General features: G+C 36.1%; 1 protein-coding gene across 15 annotated transcripts in view; it reads right to left on the bottom strand.

Moving 5' to 3' along the window:
* Positions 1-16,911, bottom strand: part of TCF4 (transcription factor 4) — a 368,073-nt gene that overhangs the window by 345,728 nt on the left and 5,434 nt on the right. The gene's annotated exons all lie outside the window — the stretch shown is intronic.

Genomic DNA, 16,911 nt, shown 5'->3' with positions numbered 1-16,911 from the left:
GAAAATGTAATAAATTAAAATCTATGTAATACAGACACCACAGTCATCAGAGGTCATTCTATTACCTTAAATTCTTATATTATAAAAAGAAATAATGATAAATGAGTGCAATAAGTAGTCAACTCAATTTAGAAAAAAAAAAAAACAGAATAAGCCTAAGTACATAGAAAGCAGGAAATAACAAAGATTAAAAATTAATGAAGTAGAAAACAAACACACAAGAAAAATAATCCACAAAGCCAAAAGTTGGTTTGAAAAGAGTAGTAAGAAAAACGTCAAATTAGCTTGATCATGAAAAAAGAAGGAATACATAAATAAAATTACGAATGAAAAATGAAAATTATGGAGTCAGCAGAGATTAAAAAGCTAAGAGAATACCATATATAACTTTATGGTAATAAATTTTAAAATTTAAATGAAATAGAAAACTGACATATATTACATATATATGTATACACACACACACCTATACACACACACATACACTTGTTTATATATATAATTGTTAAAGCATCTGCAGAAAAACTAAAGCTCTCACTCTCAATATTATTATATTTAAAAATTATATCAGTGGCTTAAAATCTTCTTATACTAGGACCAATTATAAAGATAAGTTTGACCTAATTTCAAAGAACAGATTGTTTCACCCTTATTTAGACTATTCCAGAGAATACAGAGTGAGAACACTTCCTTATTCTAACTTTGTAGACAAAACTAGACTTGGAAAGTAGGAGAAAAAAATATTATATGCCAATCATACTTTTAAACATAGATGTAAAAATACTGAAGAAAATATTTGAAATTGAATCCAGGACAATACTTTTAAAAGAGTAATGAAGCTACATCATTAATTTTATCCCAAAAATGCAAAGGTGGCTTACCACAGGAAAATATACAAATGTTACTCACAACATTAACAGATTAAAGGAAATAAAGAAGTCATCATTTAATTGTATGTAGAAAAAGCATTTGATAAAATTCAATACCTGTTCATGATAAAAACTCTTCATGAAATATGAATAGAATTAAACTTTTTTAATCAAGTATCTATCAATATCAACATCACTATTCATGGTGAAAATCAGGAATAAGACAAGATAATCAGTACTGCCATTCCTATTTAACAGTGTACTTAAGGTCATATATAGCACAGAAAAGACAAAAAAAAAAAAAAAAAAAGGCCAAGTACTGGGGTTTGAAAGGAAAAAACAATAAAATTGTCTTGAGTCACACATGATGTGAAATGTGACAAATCTACAGAAAAAACTCTAAGGAAAACACAAAGACATTTTCAGAATTAGTAACAGAGCTCAGCAACATGGCTGAATATGAAAATATACAAAAATCAATTGAATGCCAGGTGTGGTGGCAGGTGCCTGTAGTCCCAGCTAGTTGGGAGGCTGAGGCAGGAGATTCACTTGAACCTAGGAGGCAGAGGTTGCAGTGGGCCAAGATTGTGCCACTGTACTCCATCCAGCCCAGGCAATAGAGTGAGAGTCCATCTCTAAAAATAAAAAATAAATAAAAAATTTTTAAAAAAAGACTTTCTATATACAAGCAACAAATAATTTGAATAATTTAAAAGAAAATACTGGTAATAATAGAAGCAGAAAAATAAGGTACTGAAGAATAAATCATCAGAAAATGTAAAATTTCATGGAGAAAATTATAAAACTATAATTATGAAATTACAGCTAAAAAATTATAAAGAATTGTTTTGAGATATCAGAGACCTAAAAAAGTAGAGATATAAATGAGTAAAGATAATCATTAAATGCATAATAATTCTCCCAAAATTGATCTTTGGTTTCCATGCAACTTCAATAAAAATGCCTCAAAGGGTTCTCAAAGACCTTGACAAGCTGAATTTTAAATTCATGTAAAAGAACTCAGGCTCCACAATAGCCCAAAGTCAAATGTGTACATATGGGACAGGAAAACGGGGGAGGAAGGCCTTTACCTAACAAATAACAAAATATAGTTATAACATGTATTATAATGTGGTACTGAGGCAAAGTAGCCAAACTAACCAAGTAGAATAAAAGGCCCAAAAGGAAAGACCTCACAAATACAGGAACTAAAATAATCACAGAAATAGTATTGTGAATGACTGGGTAAAGGATGGACTTTCAGTACATGATTCTAGAACAATTGGGTATCTAGACATTTATGGAAAAGTGAAATTGGAGGCATACTTCCCATTTCACACAAAATCAATCACAACTGTATGGAAAACTTAAATGTGATAGGCAAAATCATCAAATCCTTTTCAGAGGAAACATATAAAAGAATATATGTACAATCTTTGGGTAGAGAAGGCTTTTCCAACCCTTCAAAATAATTACATGACTATCTTAAATTTAAGGACTTTATCAAAAGGTACCATAGAGAGCGTAAAAGTCACAAAATAAGGGAAGGTATCTGCAGCTTATATAACTAATAATTATCATCCAAAAATACATGAAGCACACCTAGAAATCAATAAGAAAAAACAACCCAACAGAAAATGGGGGCAGGTGTACATTCCACAGACCGGACATGAATGATCTGAAATAAATATATACAAAGCAGTTTAACCGAATTATCAAGGAAACGCAAATTAAGACCACAATGCAGTCCTATGTGGTGGCTCACACCTATCATCTCAGCACTTTGGGAAGCCAAGGAAGGCGAATTGCTTGAGCTCAGAAGTTCAAGACCAGCCTGGGCAACATGGTGAAACACCTTCTCTACAAAAAACACGAAAATTATCTGGGTGAGGCGCATGTGCCTGTGGTCCCAGCTCCCCAGGAGGCTGAGGCAAGAGGATCACTTGAGCCCAGGAAGTCGAGACTACAGTGAGTTGAGGTTGCATCACTGCCCTCCAGCCTGAGCAACAGAGTGACATGTGAGACTCAACCTCAAAAAAAAGAAGACTATAATGGGATACATTTTCTATTTTATACATAGTAGACTGCACCAATAGTAATCCTTTATGCCACAGGTGGGAGTGCAGATCAGTAAGAACCTTTAAAAAAACAACTGGACACCATCCTGTCATGCTGGACTTTCATATAACTCTACAAACCAACAATTCTACTCATAGACATCTACTCAGATAGGTTATCTACCGTACAGAGAAAGTCTTACGCATGTGCATCAAAAGAAACACACAAGAAAGTTTGTAGTTCCAAAAAAGAGGAATCAACACAAAGGTTCATCAGCTGGAACATGCAGAAATAAAGTATAACCTGCAGAGAAAATGAACGTGCACCACATGCAACAACATGGACAATAACATACCAAGTGAAAAGGCAAGCAGCACAAAACAATCTATCAGTTTTGTAATCCTCCAAAACAAGCAAAACCAAACAACATACAGTATTGTTTAGGGATACATATGCCAGTCACAATACTACTTAAAAAAGGGGATAAGAATGTTTCTCTCTGGCAGGAAAGATAGGGGAAGGTGGACAGGGAACAAACTCATAGGCCAGCCAATGGATCTGACATTGTTCCAGTACTTATGTTGGGTAGTGGGTTCATAGGTGTTCACTCCATTATTAAGTTTCACAACTTATATTTGCTACACAGATTATTCTGTAGGCATCAAATATTGTAAGATAAAATACATTTTCTAATATTTGCTTGGGGTTAAATTTTAAAGCACGCAGTCGCAGCCTCTGTAGAAAAAACTTAACAAAAGTCTTGCTAGGAAGGAAATTAAGAAAGAGGCTATGGCCAGAGGGGAATGTGAATGAGAGGCAGAGGGTGGTTTTTTGTTGTTGTTGTTGTTATTGTATGTTTTGTTTTTAATTATGAAATAATTCAAGCATAAAGAAAACACGCATCATAATTCAGCCTCCAACCCATCCTCAGCTCTGTCGACCTTAATGTTCTACCATACTTTTCAAAAAAAAAAAAAAAAAGGCATTGTAGATACTGTTGAAACTCTCTGTGTCCCTCCCAAAAGAAAGGTAATTAATTATAGTTCATTTTGTTTTAACTAAGAGTTACTAAAGCATGCCTGGATGCTGAAAGGAACTCTCTAGGAGGCAGAAACAGGACCAAGCACTGCCCACTTCTCTCCACGCTATGCTACCAATTCACCTGCAGTGGGCACGTGCTTTCAGGAGTTTTTTGCTTGGTGTAGACAGTTCTATGCCCCTCTTGTTTCAGCACCCTTGTATGAAGGACACGAAGAGCTCTACGGTCATGGAACCAACTCTCACTAACTGACACAGATATCAGGATCCAACCCATGCCCACAGTATTACCCCCAAGGCTCTAACTAGCTGGTGTAACCAAAAATGGAAAGAAAAAAAAAAGTAGCATTTTGTTTTTCAACTTCAACAGAAAATAACAGTGAAAGAACGGTGATATTTTTCCTAAAATGGACTAACAAGTATCCTGATTTGGGAGGTGACTTCCAGTAGGAAACAATAAAATAGTTGAGAAAATGGAGTGAGGAGGAAGGGGAGAGAGAGATGTGGCCAACAGCAGAGAGCCAAACGGAATATTAGCCAGGATTTGTAAAAAGGGGAAGCTTCGGGCCGGGCGCGGTGGCTCAAGCCTGTAATCCCAGCACTTTGGGAGGCCAAGGCGGGCGGATCACAAGGTCAGGAGATCGAGACCACAGTGAAACCCCGTCTCTACTAAAAATACAAAAAATTAGCCGGGCGCGGTGGCGGGCGCCTGTAGTCCCAGCTACTCAGGAGGCTGAGGCAGGAGAATGGCGGGAACCCCGGAGGCGAGTTTAGTGCGCCGAGATCGCGCCACTGCACTCCAGCCTGGGCAACAGCGTGAGACTCCGTCTCAAAAAAAAAAAAAAAAAAAAAAAAAAAAAAAAAAGGGGAAGCTTCATTTTATTCCTAATCAAGAGTTACCAGGTAATTTCCTCCCTGTGACAAAATGCAATCTAACAATAATGCTGCAATCCCAGACAGAGTATCACATAAATTAAACCACCCTCGTAATATCCATCAACAAGGACATTCACTAACTTCTGTGGCTGTGCTGACACCTGACCACAGGCAGGAGAAGTGAATTCAATTCAACAGGTCTAACAAAACCATCATAATGTTTACTGCTCATAAGAACATAAGCTATAAAAAACCTAAATAGGGCCAGGCACCGTGGCTCACGCCTGTAATCCCAGCATTTTGGGAGGCTGAGTTGGGTGGATTACCTGAGGTCAGGAGTTCGAGACCAGCCTGACCAACAAGGAGAAACCCCGTCTCTACTAAAACTACAAAATTAGCCAGGCGTGGTGGCACATGCCTGTAATTTCAGCTACTCGGGAGCCTGAGGCAGAAGAATCGCCTGAACTCAGGAGGCAGACTTTACGGTCAGCTGAGATCGCGCCATTGCACTCCAGCCTGGGAAACGAGAGTGAAACTCTGTCTCAAAAAAAAAAAAAAAAAAAAAAAAAAAAGCCTAAATAGTACTGAAGTCCATTCAATAAGACCCACTTCCACCCCTGTACCCTTGCAGAACTGCAAAATCAATCTAACACTTTTCTCAGAAAATAAAAGAGCACTTCTCTAGTTAGTGCTTGGTTGCTAAAAAGGTAGTGGCTATCACACAGTAGCTGAATTAGGTCTCACAATTACTGTCGGAATGTATAACGTATGGTAGATTTTCAAGTATTAGAAAGTTATAGGAAGTTTCACCCAAAAACATAACAAAACAAAACAAAGCAAAAAAAACACAAAACCAAGTAGCCACTATGAATGCTCCCCAATGACCTAAAAGTACAGATTTCAAATAAAGTCTACAGAGTTAATTCTCCAACTTCACCACTCACACTGTAGAACCAACAACCCTGTCTCTCACCGAAACTTCTGCAAAAACCTCACAACTGGTATAGACCACCCACACTGACTCCCCTTTGGGTCCATGTTCCAGACATAAATCTGATTAGCAGCACACTGTCAAGGCTCCCTGTGGCTCTCAGTCTTGCAGGATCTGACACCTACCAACCCCCACCAGCCGCAGCGGCTGGAATCAGGCCCTACCTGTCAGCCAAGGAAACTCCACCCACTTAACTCCCCCTCATCTAAAGACCACAGTTCACCTGGGCCGATCTCTGATCTCTGAGCCTTTCGTGACTACTCTGCTTGGTCAGATATTCCTATTGCAAACTCTTCTCAGGCCACACACCTTCAAATGTAGTATTTGACCTTCTTTGGCTGATTATCCATTAACATCTGTGTCCTCCATGTAGGCCACACCAGAAACATACCTGTCTTGCTCATCATTTTATTTAGAGCAGTCAGAGTATTACCTGACACGTGTAGATGCTAAATAATCATGTACTTAATTTTAAGAGAGTATTTTACTGTTGTCAATTTAAAACAAATATTAACATAATTCAAGTGTGGGGTAAAAAAGATAAGCATGTATATCTAGTGTCCTAGAAGTAAATGAGTACCATCTACACATCCAAAATTTTAATTTCTGCTCAAAAAGGATGAATGGAACATAATTCTCATTGCCTCCCAGACAACCTCTGATACGAAATTTCGGAGTACATTCCTAAAACTACACTTCAAGGGCCAATTTCTACAAGCATTCGAATCCATTCTCCTTCCTTTATATTCACATAGAACATGGACACATATATACAGATTTTAGGATTTCTGTTTCAGTTAGAAATGTGAAGTTCGCACTTGGTTATATTTGAAAAGTGTCTTTGGAAAAAGTCTACTTACATATTTCAACTTATTTTATTTAATTTAATTTAAATTTATTTTATTTTATTTTATTTTTGAGACAGAGTCTTGCTCTGTTGCCCATACTGGAGTGCAGTGGCGCAATTTCGGCTCACCACAAACTTCGCCTCCTGGGTTCAAGCCATTCTCCTGCCTCAGCCTCCAGACTAGCTGAGATTACAGGTGTCTACCACCACGCCCAGCTAATTTTTGTATTTTTAGTAGAGACGGGTTTTCTATTAAATAATGAAATCATGTTGGCCAGGCTGGTCTCAAACTCCTGACTTCAAATGATCCGCCTGCCTCGGCCTCCCAAAGTGCTGCGATTACAGGCATGAGCCACCCCGCCGGGCCAACATCATTTATTTTAAAAGTACCTTATTTGAATTATTGTAGAACTTTCATTTAACAACTGCAACATCATGTCCCAATGCCGAAGCTGAAATCTGTTTTTCTTTGTAGCACCATAATTTCTAGCACTGTAACTTGTATCTTGGCTCTCAAAAAAAAAACTTTTACTGATTGAATGAATGAATGAACGAATGAATGTGCAAATAAGTAAATTAAAGGTAATAATTCCTAAAAATTCTATCGTTACTCCAGTGAAATACACTCACACTGAAAAAATAATAACATGGCATGCATTCATACGCTTTCAGTTTTCTGAAGCTTTCCACTTCCTTTAAACAATCAAGCCTTAAATAGTTATGGACTATCTCTCATCTTATTCAACTCTAGCAAAATTACTAAGGATTAAAGTGTAGAATTCCCTTACAAGTGGGACACTACAAATGTACACCCCATATAAAAGAGAAATCATTCCAAATGAGCCGGAAAAAGAATAATATGATGTTAATAAAATCACGGGAAAATTAGATGTCAGAAGAAAATTAATCTTGCAGTTAGAAGTAACTAGATTGAAGAATCACTGTGGCCATAAGAGAACAGAAAAGCATTCAATGGTTTGGGGCATCAGTGGACAATGATGTCCAAGAGGGCACAGAACAAAGAAAAATTATTCAAACAAGCATTAAAACTGACATTGTTTTATCTCTTTTCAAACTTACAAACTGGGTTATGTATGAAACTGTATAGTCAACCCGGAAATATTATTACCACCTGCTTACCAAAGCTTTGAGTTTCAGGTTGCAGGGTTGCAAAATATTTCCAATATAAATCCCTTACTTTTTGAAAAGTGAAGACAAAGGTTGAGGAATTCATAGGTTCTTAACTGTAATCTTTTACACGAGTCTAGAATATCCTCTTTGTCATAAAAAAATTTTTTTTTACTCTATACCAAACACAGTTATTCATTAATAAATTCTTCCTAAGCCAATATCAACTACCATTTGAATTTTTGGCTTCACTATGGAAATTAGACACACATGCTACATTAAAATACTTGCAGGTCATAGAGAGAAAGACACTTTAATCTCAACAATATTTGGGGGAAGGGATGGCATACATATACACACACACGTATTTTTCTATTTGTGGTGTACTTCTGGTCAGTTTCATTCAAAGGTATACCTGGCCACTCCACAACGTTTTTACAAATATTACATCAGTTTTTGCTAAGATCACAATATCTCCAGAAAAGTTTTAAACACATTTCTCAATATATAATATGGCAACAATAACTATCACATTTCCCTTCCAGCTTTTGACCAAATAATGTGACACTGGTCATGGTGATGCCAGTGATGGTAATAAAAATTATAATGATGAATTTTTGCAATCGTAAAATGTTTTAAATACAGCAGTATTCCTTTTTTAAAAAATGTGAAAACCCCTCTTGAATTGTACTGGTGAGTTTCGATTTTGTTTAGTTTTAAGATGCAGGCTTTAAGATCCTACCACTTCCTCAATATGAAACAGCTACTTACCAGCAAACATTGCAAAAGAATCTAGATTTCCAGAATTTGGCTACATGAACAATTTTCTCCAAAGCAGCCTCATTTGGCTCAAGAAAGTTTCCACTGCTGAGTGACATAGTAGGAAGAATTTTGGGAACTGGGGACACAAAAACTTCGATTTCCACCCCGACACTACCATTAAAAACATATACTTTTGGATGGAACTGGATTATAATCTGTAACACCCCCAATGAAATGCAAACTCAGTAAAGAAAATAAACAGCAACCAAGACAGGAGTTTTTGCCAGGAAATCATCCCATGTGTCTAGACCAGAGTTGACTCCACTGCAGAGCCGAGAAACTTCTCTCTGGGAGATCTCTTTAATGTACTCTTTCCAGTTTCTTTCATCTGTGCTTGGTTTGCAGTGATCCTGATATGCGTGCTCAGTCTCGCTACCTACTTGTCAAAATTCTACCATTCCTTCAAGGATTAGAATTGAGTTTTCCTTGAACCCTTCGTTATTAATTTCGCCGTGAAAGAAGTAAGTTTTCATTTCTCTAAACTCCCACATGATTGTGTCTTCTCAATGCTAGATGTTAATTACATTCTTACTTTTCTATTTTCTTTTTTTTTTTTTTTTTTTTTTTTTTTTTTTGAGACGGAGTCTTGCTCTGCCGCCCAGGCTGGGGTGCAGTGGCCGGATCTCAGCTCACTGCAAGCTCCGCCTCCCGGGTTCCCGCCATTCTCCTGCCTCAGCCTCCCGAGTAGCTGGGACTACAGGCGCCCGCCACCTCACCCGGCTACTTTTTTGTATTTTTTAGTAGAGACGGGGTTTCACCGTGTTAGCCAGGATGGTCTCGATCTCCTGACCTCGTGATCCGCCCGTCTCGGCCTCCCAAAGTGCTGGGATTACAGGCTTGAGCCACCGCGCCCGGCCTACTTTTCTATTTTCTCCTGTTAGAAGCAGCTTGTCCAACCCACAGCCTAACACAAATTCGTAAACTTTCTTAAAACATGAGGGTTTTTTGCAAATTTTTTTTTCAGCTCATCAACTATCATTAGTGTGTTTTTTGTGTGTCCCAAGACAATTCTTCTTCTTCCAATGGAGCCCAGGGAAGCCAAAAGATTGGACACTCCTGTGTTAGAGTATATGCCCTCTGAGAGATGTCTCTTCCTTATTAAAGCCCTCTATGTCCTCTAATTGCTAACGTGGAGATATGAGCATAGCGGGTACTAAAAAATGTATTAGATGTATGTATTAGATGATCCATCAATCAGAATTAGACTAGATAGATAAAAAGCTGGCTAGCTAGATGCAAACAACATCCCATCTCCATTCCCAGCATATTAAAACCCGAGGGACAAACTGAAGCTATGCTACCAGTCTCCAGATAATAATATAAGTAAAGATACTTTTCTGACCATTCATTATCAATTTGTACTCATCTTAAGTGAATATAAAAGCAATTACTGACAAGGTATGCCAATGTGCATGTTTTTTATGGCTTGCTCTTTAGCATTTTACACCCTGTACGAAAACTGGATCGTCCAGAGTTTCAATAAGCTGCATAGATGCTAGGTCTTTTTGCACTTTACCAGTTCTGTAAAGACCCTGTACTTAAGTCTTCACATGGGAAATTTGAGATTAAAAACCTTCCATTTGGATGCCTTGAAATTCAGCTAAGTACCCCCCAAAAGAATGTTTAAATGAATGGAAGATTAAAGCACAGCAGAACATTCTAAGGGGTATTCTGTAATGGGGCTTTGTCACCACCTTCTCTGTTTTTATTGAGCAAGTGGTCTTTTCCCAAGAAGCAGAAAGTTTATATGGCAACCAGCAGTCCAGTTTAACTATTTGAAGTTTAAAATGTCAGAGAAAAAAAGTTTGTAATGGAAATGCTGACAGGCCATGAAGTAAAGAGGCACCAGCAGGTGCTGCTGTAACCCAGGGTCATAATTCAATCAAGCTGGATTTTGACGTCATCTGTTACAGAAAAAAGCCAAATGGTTTATGAACAGCACCAGAACCCCCAAGATTAAATTACAGCCCTGATATTTAATCATCGGTCTTACTTTGTTATTTTTCATAACACAATACATTTTAACAGTTATTTGTCAACTGCCTTGGCCAAATTAGAACACGTGATGACAAGTGGGCTGGATGACAACTTCCATCTTTCACAATCTCAGTTTTTAATAATCTTTTTCAGAAATGGTAGATTATACACGTTTTCCCCTTCTTAAGAAATATACAGTTGGTACCATCGAATTGAGTCCAAGCCTTAATTAAAAGCAGTATGAGGTCTTTGACCAGAGGGTCAGGACATGTGTATTTCTGTCCTATTACAGCCAATAACCAACTGCATGATTTGGGCAAAAGACTTTTAACCCTCCCGAGCCTTTGCTACTTACCTAAAAAATAACAGAGCATCTCTAAAGTATCTTGTAAATGTAAATTTCCATAAAGTATTTACTTGAAACACAAAACTGTGTCATTACTTTGGGATTCCCTGAGGATTTGAATGCGAACTTTTTATAGCAGAAAAGTTGATGGATTTTGTATTTCAGCTAAAATTACTCGGATCAAAGAGGCATTCTAGCACAGGAGAATTTATAAACTAACATTTTTAGAGGCAATGTCAGCATCAGCAAGTGAACAGGTTCTTCAAAAAGTAACGTACAAATACGGCTGCACAAATACTGCCGCACGTGTGAAGGGGTGCTTGCAAAACAAATCAATAAAGGCACATCCAACAATGGATTGCAGTTAATAAACTACATATAGTAATTACCACCAATGCCAGTCTAGAAAGTCATTCATTAAATGTTAATTGTCACACAAAAGTACAAAAGCATCCATTTGAACAATCAATCGTGTGGCTGCACCTTTAAATAAAATACTTTCTTACAGCCCTGAAATTCATCCACGTAAACTGATTTTAAACACACTTGGGTATTTGATATGCTGATTAACTGGGCCCTTATTTATCTTTGAAATGAAAGTAAACATGACAACCTTTTCAACATTTTCACTATTCCTGAAAGTCTAATATAAATATATATATTTAACTATATATAACTTATAAAAAAGTGTTAATCTTCTCCAAAGATTATATTATTATTTCTCTTACATCTCTCTCCTAAGTATTAGGAGAGATATGGGTCAAAAGTATCCACATAAAACCCAGGCACACACCTTATTCCTAGTCAACTGGCTCACGAATGTACAAAATGGATAGCTCACATATAAGCTAATAAACCTGGTGGTCAGTTGTGAAAATTTTATCCAGAGTAATAACACACCAGTAACAAAAATAACCTTTTAAAAAACCTATAACCTATTTTACATTTTCTAATACTTAGCACTATCTAATTAACTTGGAAGAACACCTGGCCATAAAAAATAGCTCATAAAATACAAAAAATAATAATAATAATAAAGAAAGGGCAGATTTTTCTGTTCCTACTTAGCTTCATTTTCATGCTATGTCTGTATAAAATCTGACTTATTCAACATACGTATAGATTCTAAAGATTTGGCCAAGAACATTTTGGTTTCAGACTTGTAAACTGAAGAACATTTCAAAACACACCATGTTCCTTATTAGGCAACTTAAGATCTGTTATCTTGGCTTATGGGAACAGATCTAAATAGCATCATAATACTAAACGTTGAAAATCACAGGCCTGGGGCCACCAGGACTCAACTCTATGACTTGGACGAGGTTGCAAACTTCCAATATAAAATGTAGTTTACCATTAGGAGTAAATGTTTGATCTTTAAAGCTTACAAAATTACTTTGTTTATCATAGCAGATGAAAGCAAAAAGGAATAATTTTAAGCTCAAAACAAAACTGTTTATATGACAGTCTTTACTGCTCCATGATTCTAAGCATTTAAGACAGATTCGAGCAATTAACAGCATAAACTTTCATTACATAGTTCTATTATATATGTTTATGTGACTTGGCTGTTCATCTGTTATTTAAGTGATTTCCTCATTACAATAGTAGGGTAAGGATAATTTGCTGATGCTGTCAAAAATGTTAAGCATTTCAGTTTCAACAGTTCTTGGATCCCCACGCTTGTTTAATGCATTTTATTTACTTAAGTCAATGTCAAATAGAGTACTGCTTCTGCCTTCTGAATTTAGAAAATGTAACATTTTAAGCACATGTCTGGTAACAGATATACCAAATCTTCAAAACTGCTTATTTTAGTGATGCAGATAGAATTTAGGTTATTGTTCTTGAATATTAGGTTTCAAAGATCTAACAACAAATTGCAAAACTTTTTTATATTTAAAGACAAGAGATCCTTATTTTTTACATATTAATACATCAGGCTTGGTTACCTCAAATTCTGAATTGATTAGCTACATAAAAACATGTTTTCACTGGCATCCACGTAGACTATCAACTTACAATAGAATGAAAGCACAACTTTTTAAATATCTACTGTATTTTCTTGGTAAAACTAATAAAGATAGGAGAAAGACATATTTAGTCACATTGAAATCTGTCATAAATTAGAAGGGTAGCTTATTTGGATACAAAGGCAAGAAAAATAATGGGTATGGTTTACATCATTACTTTAGGTATGTTTTTTAAAATGCTATCTACCCTACAGATCATGGATAATATTTCATGCCAAACCTCAGTATCACATTGTTTGCCTATATAATCTTGAAAAAATGAGCTGTCTGACGTGTGTGTGTGTGTGTGTGTGTGTGTGTGTGTGTGTGTGTGTCTGTGGGTAGAACTCAGGACTTTGAGCTAGACAAACCTGAGGTTAAAACCTAATTTCATTATTGGCTACCTTAAGATCAAGTTGTTTAACATCTCTCTCAGTTTCCTCAGCTATGAATACAGAATAGTAGTAATCCTTGGATCTCACTAGGTTCTTTTGAGGATTTAAAAAATACAACAGGTATAAGGTACACAGCACACCTCTCCAACACACTGAGAAGCACTATGACATGCTCACCCACACTATTATTTTACGCAACATCATGCAAAACAGTCACAGGGAAGACCAGGCAAAAGAGAATGATCAATAATCCAAAATTCAGCTCCAAACCTAAAAAAAGTTTTCAGAAAGCACATGCACATACAGAAGCATTTATATGCACAAATATCAGCACACTAATCCTCATGCCCCATTATGTAGTACAAATGACAGAAAGACAGCAGTGAGACCACGATTATTTCCAATAAAGGATTTGCAGGGCCATAGAGAATCAGCAAATAAAAACTTGTTTTTTAAAATAACAAATAAAAAAGCACAGTTTGGAACTCCTTATCTTGGGCCTCAAGTTTTCTTTGCCTGTTAATAATGAAGGCACTGGGCAACATTTCTAACGGGTTTCTATGCCCAAAATTCTATGATTCTAACATAATGGGTTTAATGCCACTGTACTTCTTTTAACCTGTTAAATTACTCTGCCCTTTACAAAAAGCCACAGCTCCCTTATGAATTATACCATTTATGATCTTAAGGGTGTTTTCACTCACTTATATACACACACACAATATTAAGCAGCTCTCAACAAATACCTTTAAGGGGAAACCAATTTTTTTTTTCATGCCATCACTATGAACTCAAAATTAATTCAGGATGTGACCATGTGAATTCTCTGTATCATACAAAACTACCCACCGGATTGATTTTTTTCCGCCTCAATGAATTCACTGAATTGGCATATCATTTTTGTGTCATGTGGATATAGGTTAGCTAACTTACGTAAATTTCAGGCAATACTTTCCTCTTCCAAAAATGACCCACTACAGAGATGTGGTGTGTTTTATAATGCTGCTCTGGTTCAAACACTCGTTCATTTGACAATCTTTTCACAATACCTGAACACTTCAGTAAAACTAAACAATTACAGGGGAAAAAGCTCAACTTTTAAACTAACGGAGAAAGATGTAGTATCTGTCATAGACCTGCAGTAAATACATGTAACAGATGTGACCAGGCCTGATCTAACAAGTTCTTTAGAATACATCATTTTAGTGGCCCAACTTTAAAATGACTTTTTCAAAAGATGCCAAAGCTAGTATGTTTATCTTTTCCTCACAGGAGTCAAAGGTAACCAAATAAACTGCCCTTCTGCTATATCAGAAAATTAAGCCCATACTCATCAATAACTTATAGACTGTTTATATGATTTTCTTTTTTTGGTAACTTAGGCATCCTACTTTTCAATGAGAATAACTTTCCAATCATCCAGGCATGTGGATGCTTTTAGTTTGTTTTAAGATCAATGATATAACGGATATTAAATCCCTTTGTTTAAGTTACCATATAGGTTACAACTATTTCTTAAAAATAATTCCAGAGCCCACCAATTTTCCCTGTTAAGGTCATCGAAGCTCTGAACCATCATGGCTGAATTGTTTTAGTGCTTTCTGCTGAACACCTGCAAACATCAAACAAAAACTGCTAGTCCTTTCCTGGGTTGACAAAAGCCTTTCATGTGAAAAATGCTCCCTGGGAATGTCAGGCTGTAGCTCAGGTTACATTCCATTCTCCCTAGCAGCCTCACCATTTCTTAAGGTGGTAGGAAAAACCATGTTTCTGAAATGAAAGATTAAAGGGAATATGGCCACACTTTATTTTTATTCTCACATTGCAAATCACTATGGAGCATCCTGTATTAATGGAATCAAAAGCTATTGGGAACTCTAAGCATGAATCATTGCCATGCCTCACTTTGAAAAACTATAGCTGATTTTTCAAATAGGAACAGTTTACTTATACTTGAGATCTTTTTTTTTCCTAAATCCAAGTTTCAAAGCAACCCATGAAAGGGACATCTGAGTCCACTCAAGACAATGGATATTAACTTGAAGTAAATTCAGAAAATTATTTCTCTCTCCAAAGTTTCCTAGTTGATCCTACCAATTAAAGGGCAAAATGCAGTTTTCATGATTTTTAAAATGTGTTATGCTTTTAAAAAAGATTTAACTCTTTTAAGTGGAAATACAACCTGTTTTCTTAACTAATAGCCCTGTGTTCAAATATATCTTGATAGAAGAAAACTGAACACTCCAATCTGTACCTTATATATTATAATCACCATCATACTACATGAAATTAATACCCTGCATTCTCAATCAGACAGCCAGAATAAAAGACCACTACATTTTTTACCCTTACAAGTAAACATTTGGTACTGAAAACACCACTTCTGGTACAATGTAACTTCAAGTTCCACACCTTCAAAATAATCACTGTGTATGCATTAGAAGTAGTGTAACATAACTTACTAAGAGTGAAGTCCCTCTCCAGGTTTGCATGCATGAACCTGTGTGTGTGTGTGTGTGTGTGTGTGAGAGAGAGAGAGACTGTCTTAAGAACTGTATAAGTGTTGATACATGATCACTTACCAAAATGCATTAATACATATTCAACTTATGGAGCCTGTACTCTCTATAAACATTTAAACATCACAACAAGAACTTTATTGAAATGTGAACATAGAAAATGGATCAGACATACAGTTGTCTTTTTAAATGTAACACAATCTCGTATTTCTAAACACCTTACTTTATTAAATGATATCTAAAGTAACATACTTATTATAAATGTATGTTTTCACAACACTGCAAACTAGTTTTTTAGCACTGACTTTAAAAGTAGCCTATCTCTGTGCCTGACATAAGCTACTTTTAGATTTAAACTGAATACACGTTTTTAAGTTAAGACATAAAAAAATACTGTCAAAGATAGTTACAGTTTTGATCTTGTCTAACATGAAAAATTAATTTGCCCACAAAAGATACTTGTCCTTACCTTTACGTCAAACATGCATATTCATATTTTCCATCTTAAAAGTTGCATAGAGGATACCACACAGAAATTTAAAGATATAACACTAATATAAAAACTGTCCCAAGTCCCTAAGTGGAAAACATAACAAGCTCCAGGATAGTAAAACACAAACATATTGTCTGTCAATGGTCCTTTTAATCAATGTGTATCAAAAAACTAAAATAAAAATACAACAGGCATCTCACATTTTTTAAAACAAGTTACAGAGACACAAATTCCCTAAACTTAGGTGGGCAACAGAAGGGGAAGGAACTTATTTGGAAAGGAACAACTTTTAAAAGCCGTTAGTTTTATAAAAATATAACAATTACACAAATCACATAAGTGACCAAACTTCTTTCGTTGCTATAGCACCAAACGAATATTAAGAGATGTTAAATTATATTCATAGTTGACAGACAATTCCACTGGCATCTCACAGCTAAAAGACGTCAACATTTACCAGTCTGACTTAAGAACAGTACTCGGCCTAATGTACTGTTACATACCATTGCCAAAACTCCTAAAATACTACAGCTGTTTAAC

The sequence above is a fragment of the Macaca thibetana genome, chromosome 18, assembly GCF_024542745.1.
Source record: "Macaca thibetana thibetana isolate TM-01 chromosome 18, ASM2454274v1, whole genome shotgun sequence".
Taxonomy (NCBI): domain Eukaryota; kingdom Metazoa; phylum Chordata; class Mammalia; order Primates; family Cercopithecidae; genus Macaca; species Macaca thibetana.
This window is presented reverse-complemented; position numbering and strand designations above follow the sequence as displayed.